General features: G+C 31.6%; 1 long non-coding RNA gene across 1 annotated transcript; it reads left to right on the top strand.

The window, feature by feature from the left end:
• Window positions 1-455: 455 nt before the first annotated feature.
• Window positions 456-6,060, top strand: LOC143062334 (uncharacterized). The gene is made up of 4 exons (XR_012974695.1): window positions 456-531; window positions 1,523-1,820; window positions 2,667-2,810; window positions 5,724-6,060. It is a non-coding gene; the product is annotated as an uncharacterized LOC143062334 (long non-coding RNA).
• The last annotated feature ends 1,325 nt before the right edge of the window (window positions 6,061-7,385 follow it).

The following is a 7,385-nucleotide window of genomic DNA, read 5'->3' as shown; positions in this document are numbered from 1 at the left end:
TTTTGTATCTGGCAATCATGTACCACTGACCCAAAAAGTTTTTTTTCCACAGAGCTGCCAAAATGTATGTATCCGATTGCATTTTGAAGTCATTTTCTTGGCGATTCAAATTTGATGGTAGATTCAGATATACGCAATAACCGTGTTCGAACCTCAGAGAACACCAAAGCTGCCATACTAGCAACATAAGTAAAGATTGACGACTTCGGATTTGGAAAATGGACCATACTTTTGGTTTGAAAGAAAGGCGAAGCTTCAATGACATACATCACTTATCTCTGTTTAAAATATAATCCTCAAATGTAAAAAAACAACTTTCCCGTTCTCTTTATACATATCATAACCAACATCATTAAAGGTTTGAATTAGGAGAGGGGAAATCTATTTAAAAAAACGGAAATTATCCCTTGTCAAATATTGTTTATATATATATATATATATATATATATATATATAAAGCTGCATAAAGTAACATATTTTACTACATACATCCAATTTAAACTGGAGTAAAATAAGACACAAAAGTTCAAGGTAAGGTAAAGTATTGACGATTTTATAATAAATCATGTATTGACTGTTCATTTTTTAAAGATAGTAATTACACATTTTAAAATTGCAACTACCTTTAGCTGTTTTGTAATGGGCTTCTCGTTTTCATGTTAGAAGACGTTTCAGTCTTTGGATGCCGAGTGTTTGAAAATAACAGTCACAAGGTGCCCTAAAAATAGTATCAACATTTATATCGATTGCAGAAGGTACACGATTTTTTTTATCAGAACTTTTTTTTTTTGCATGATTTGACTTTAAATATTTTCACATTCACTGATGCAAAAACATGTCGATTATTATGTTGATTTGTCACATAAATATGTTTCAATGGCATATTTGTCCAATTTCTGTATTGTACCTTCGATATTTCGACACATAAAATTAACTGAAACTCTTAAAATAATACATTTTCTGAAAAATCAACATAATCTTTAATATACTGCATTACATGTAACAGTATTCGTCCATACCAATTTTATACAAATCAAGTCTTCTAACAGGCCTCCAGATTTTTTGGAAAATTTAGTGTTCACCCCAAGAACTGATTTGGCCACAAAATAACAATTTCAAGTTTACTTACTGTCCTAACAATTGACACAGTGTGTATATGATAAGTATGTTTAAGGTAAAATATGTTCCCATAGTTTAGAACTTTATTCATTATAGATTGAAAAATACAGGCAAAGTTAAGATATTTATGAAGTTTCCTATATTTTGACTTTAGTTGAACCTTAACTGCTCATCTGCCATTCCTACGACTGTTACTCGAAAATATATATATAAATCCAATAAATCTATTGTCTGGTCATAATTAGCTTGTCTTCAGCTAAGTTACAGAAGGTACAAAGGTTTTATAATTTGATGTCATTGCAGGTCTAACATCGAAAGAAGGTTACACAAAATAAGCCCCTCAGTGTACTTACTTAGTTCTTAGATATTTCAACCAGAAATTTAATGTTTTGATTTTTTATAGGTATGGAATCATGAAAATTGATGTCGACTTGGTCATAGTTTCAAGAAATAAAATTTCATCATCATGAATTCAAACGAGATATTGTAAAATTTTATGACTATGGGAGTTTGTGGCATAGAGGACGGACAAATTATAGCTACTGTGTTAACTATACTGGCCTGTATGATAGATGTTATAGGTTTTGCATCCCCATACTGGTATTTTGATAACAACGGTAAGGAAGATATATATTTTGGAATATGGCAATATTGTACATCGAATCCTGCAACGTCTTGTATTAAACTTCCGAACATTCAAAGTGAGTATAAACTACATTATGAGACCAAGAACATGTTAGCTTTATGATTAACATATGATCGGGTATAGTTTTAGTACAAACAAAAAAAAAAGATATGGAATATTTATCCATGACTTACAATTATAAGGGACTTTCCGTTTTGAATTTTTCTCGGTGTTTAGTATTTTTTTTATATTTTAGTTCGCGCACTGCAAAAAAAAAACCACACACAAATGGAAAAGGAATAACGCTGTTATTGATATGCTTCACCTCAAACTTACATTGAGGCTATAGACGTAGTCTTCGTTTGGCTTGTTTCCGATCACTACATGTACCAACAAACATTGTACAGTCTTATTGTTCATTGAACTTTTTGTGTTTGATAGGTTCCTGGTTGAGTAATACTCAATATATCATTATGTGCAAATCGTTAAGAGGGATTATCTTTTACTCCTCCACCTCCTACTTATCGAAATATGTAGATAAGGTAATATGATAATCCTACATAACACTTACCAGAAAACAAACTAAACTAGAAGATTATTTTAAGGTAAAGGTTTCTGATGGCTTATTCAATAGTAGATCTTGCTTATGATTTTTGTTATTTTAAGTTTCTATTCATCTAAATGTAGTTTTGAGATAGTAGGCAAAATGAAGGAAAAAAGTAGTCGACTAACGATTTCGTGATGTTTGTGTCTACTTTTGGTTAAATTTGGCTCTGTAGTTTCAGAGGAGGTGTTCTTTGTAAAACTTTTAAACGGACGACAGACGATGAACGACAAGTGAGGAGAAAAGCTTACAAGCCATGAAGGGAAGTGTTAGTAAATGTTATTTATGATATTTCATAATTTGTTGATTTTTTTTCAGCATGGCAGGTCGTGGTTCAAGCAATGGAGTCTATTGGATTGGTGTTCCTTTCTTTGGCTCTATGCTTCCTATACCCCAAGCTGTTTTGTTGTGAAAGAAGTCATTGTATTCGATATCTAGTGGTTTGTTTTCTATTGTCATCAGGTATGCTAAATTGAAAATTTATTAAAAACCAAAAACTTGTTAAAACGTATACATACATTAGTAAGTTTGTTTTTGTTTGTTCGTCATGTTTCAACCAAAAGGTGACCAAATTGAAGTAGTGTTTTTCAATGAATCAATACATTTGTCTTATAATAAATTACAATGCTTAAATTTCAAGGACTTGATTGAAATTCTCTCTCTTCAAGTCGAAATTTATCGTTTACCTTGTTTTCTATGTATTGTTTACCTCTTGATAAAGAATTAAGTGCATGCTGTCTGAGAGTAAATAAAACCTTGATTATTTATGTCAGTTATCATGAAACCTTTAATAAAAAAGGAAGAGAGAACTCACAACCTTTACCATTCAAATAAATTAAACCAAACTAATAAGCAAAAACATTAAAAGCAAGAAAACATACATCATTTCACTCTAATGTTACATACAACCCTAATACATTGATGTTAAATGTACACGTGAAACAAGTATTGTTCGAATTCCGCTATTATTTTGTTTCATGTCCAGATGTAAAAGTTGATTACTTTCAATGGTATTGGTGATATTTTTGTAGTCAGAAACTATGGTGGTTTAAACTGTAAGGATCCCTGTAACTTTCCGGTGTTTAACCCTCTCCCTTTCACACCGGTACAGCTTACCGGTGAAACCAATTTCAAGATTTTTTGTGACATTTAGACTTGTTTAATCGCCATTTGCTGACGTACAGATGTGGTTAAGGGCTCAAATTATTCCTCAGATAACCAGCAATGTGATTTAATGTGCATCAAATCTGTATCATTATTAGTTAAGTTAATAAACAAGTCGCCCCTTACTAATGTGTAATTTTTCTGTAAAAACCATTTATTTTTCTTCGAATTTTGAGGGATATTCTCAAAAAGAAGTGCAAAGAAAACTGCTCTTTTAAGAGGATTTGTGTATTTTTTCAATAACTGTGCAGTGAGTTTTTGAAGAATAGTATTAAACTAATAGTTCTAACTTGTACACTAGTTGCAAATGTAATTTTTAGTGTAGCAGCGCAATCACAAACTTGAATTACGCTAAAAATCTGAAGTCATTTCTTAAAGATATTATGAGAAAAGAGACAAAAACCGTTAAAATATTCTGAATTTTTTTTGCAAAGTTGAAATAGATGTAACAAAACATGGTTTCGTAAGTGTTGCGGTATACTAAAGTTGAAAACACTTTTGTTTGAATAAAGGAACATGTATATTTCAATGAAAAAATGACAGTTTAAAGAGTGGATTCCTCCTAGATTTTTTTTTTAATTTCTTCCGTAGTAGTAGACTTAAGTACTTAAATTTCGATAAATTCACTTCAATGCCAGTGGCGCAGGGGTACGCTGATCTATCCCAAGGCGCTAAGATTGAGAGTTCGAATCTCACTGCCGGAGTTGGAAAAATAATTTCCTATATTAAATGTAACTTAACTTAACTTTACTTTACTTTACTTTCAATTTCAAAAAGGAAACCTACGAAAAAAAATTTCAAAAGATTTGTGTGTGCAAAATTGCCCCTCCCCCTTTTACCCCCTTTGCCCCATCGGGCTCGGTCAAGGGTGTCCCAGATCAAGCTAGCATTGGTAATTCAATGAATTTTCCCTTGTAAAAACAAAGTTTAGGTTGCTGATTGATTGAAAACGAATGAAACAAATAACTAGGTCCAAGTTTGAAATCGGACAAAAAGAGCGTCTAAAATCAATTATTTTGAATGTTACGGACATCGATATTTCAAGGTCTATAGCACGTTATGCGTCTATTTATACAACTATGATAACTTATATGGCTTCAACAGACTCGAGGCATTGTGTTTCCATCAAAACCTGACCCTATTAGCCCACCAATATGTCTCTGCACGACTTTTTGCCCAAGGATTTCGTATTTTTTCACTTTTTCTCCAACAGTCACGTGACTTTTGGAAATGTACCATGTGACCAAAAAATGACGAATTATCTTCAAACTTAATTTTTTGAAATATTTTACCAATTATCTTTCATTTGAGCCCAACATGGCATGTGTAAGACCATTGATGCGAATTCTGTATTCATTTAAACTTCGATAATGTATTTTCGATAAGTTAAGGTCTAAAATGCATGAAAGGGAAAGGGTTAAGATATATTAAGTGGTTTTTTTTTCTACTGTCCCAAAATCAGGAAGCTCTGGCATACGTTATTCTTGTATGGTTATTAAAATTTCTGAACTGGTACATATTTTTTGTTTTGGGCCAGCTGTAGCCCACCTCCGGGTGCGTGATTTTCTCGCTGTGTTGAAAACCCGTTGGTGGCTTTGGGTTGTTTTCTGCTCTTTCGTCTGGTTGATGTCTCTTTGACACATTCTTCTAATCCATTCACTATTTTTTTAATGGTCCTTTTGGTTCGATTGACAGTTTTAACTTTTCGGTTTCTCTACATTTGACTTCCATGCAATTTTATCGAGCTTAAATGGAAATATGCTAGATATATACTTACTTGAACTATGGTTAGATAATTTAAGCTGTATGTTTTCTCCTCGACAACATTTTTTATGTTTTGGTAATAAAGTTTAGCGACAGGTTGTAGGTATAATTATACCTAGTTAAAAACCAAATTGCGCTCAATTTATAGCAGACTTGTATTAATATATTAATATTGATATGAATGACAATGTATGTAATTGTTTTACTATTGATTCTGCCGTGGCTTTTAATAGCTTTTTTAAAAGTATGACTTTTGCTCATAATTGAAGGCAGTGCGGTGACATGCAGTCTAAATGTTTGTTCAATGGTCTCTAATGGATAGTTGTCTCATTGGCAAACATACTACATCTCTTTATTTTTTCTGAGTGTATAACATTCTGTATTTGCTGAGTTCGTATTTGTCTGGTCATAACATGTTTTTGAATACGTTTTACTCTTATTTTTCAGCTTCATGTGTTTTAATAGGAGTAATCATATATGGAACAATGGCACCACTGGACTGGATACACAACATTTACTTCGGCTTCGCCTTTGTTATTATCTCAGCAGGAATTGCAGTTATTTCTGCATGTTTTATCTGTCTTTGTCAACAGAAACAGAAGATCCAAATAAGACATTTTAAACACTACGCGATTATAACAAAACATTCCTAGCTATATTAATAATCATAAGTGCATATGTTAAATGTGGCTGTATTAATTATTTATGGATTTAGTTTGTCACAATATGCACGTCTTGTTATTCAGTAATGATATAAAAACTGTTATTAAATTGTAAGGCTGTAGTTTGGTTCATATATGTTTCTACTGACCGTCAACCAATCTCTTTTAAAACCATGTCAATCCTTCAAAGTCAAACAAATTTAAGTGGAAGATTTTAAATATATAGAGATAATATTAAGTAAGATGCGGATTTTTAAAATTGATTGGTTTTGTATGTAGTTGATAATCCATTTTTCTCGAAAGAGAAAACAGAAGATGTCATTATGTGGAAATGAGCTATTGATGTGTCTAAGATATTATATGGCATTATGGCATTGCTGCCGATGTAGTAGGAGTCTTAGGTTATTAATAAGTTAACCGAAATATTTTAAAGAAATGTACAAAATTGTATGTTTACTTTATAGAATTGTACGAAGTAGCGCGTCTTCTGATTGGCTGACAGTGTTTTGTCTTTCATCTAATAGATATAATTTTGTTATGTGACCGTGACGTCATCAACGTTTTTTAATGATTTACTCCGTCTTTAACGAATCGAAAATTGTCTAATAAAAGTGATTACTTCACAAAGTCTACAATCATGTCACAATTGGTGGAGGAATTCAAAATCATAGAATGTTAATATTTTGAAGAGAAGATAACCGTGAAATACAACACGCTTACTTAAGCAGACTAGAAAAAATATTGTCCGAACAAATAAAGTACACTATTCTGTATTGGTCTTAAATACACATGAATAGGACATCAGAAATCACCTTGAACAGTTCAACAAATTAACCACCAACATCTGACCACTACGAAACAAGTAAAAATAACACGCATACAAACAGACAATATTTATAGCTTGACTATTTGGTATGGTTTTTACTCATTGTTGAAGGTCGTACTGTGATGTATAGTTGCTAATTTATGTGTTGTTTGTTGTCTCTTATGGAATATTATCCATTGGCAATTATACCACAACTTATTTTAATATAACAGTGAACAAAACACGTTCCAGATTGCTTAGTACAGACACCAAGAGTAAGTTTTTGGATTGATAATGGATATTGGATATTCCATTTGTTTGAGATTATCCTTCTTTTACCAGTTAAAATATCACATTAAAAAAACATAATTTTAGTACAAATACGAACACTGAACTAAAAATATCAAAACTCCTTTTTTATACTGGACATGTGAAGTATATAATTTATTTAACGGGTCATTTGTTAATTGTTTTTGAAGGTTAAGTCATTTTATTTAGCATTTTATCGTTTTATAGTTGTAGATCTTTTTGATTGCTATTCCACATTCTTTGTAATCAATATATATTTCTAAATGAATAATTCTGCCTTAACATTAAAAAAACAATGTTTATCTTGACATCGATAGTTCATCTCGTGCAAAT

This window comes from Mytilus galloprovincialis, chromosome 2 (genome assembly GCF_965363235.1).
Source record: "Mytilus galloprovincialis chromosome 2, xbMytGall1.hap1.1, whole genome shotgun sequence".
In the NCBI taxonomy this organism is placed as follows: Eukaryota; Metazoa; Mollusca; class Bivalvia; order Mytilida; family Mytilidae; genus Mytilus; species Mytilus galloprovincialis.
The sequence above is the reverse complement of the archived record's forward strand: the minus strand, read 5'-3'. Positions and strand labels throughout refer to the sequence as shown.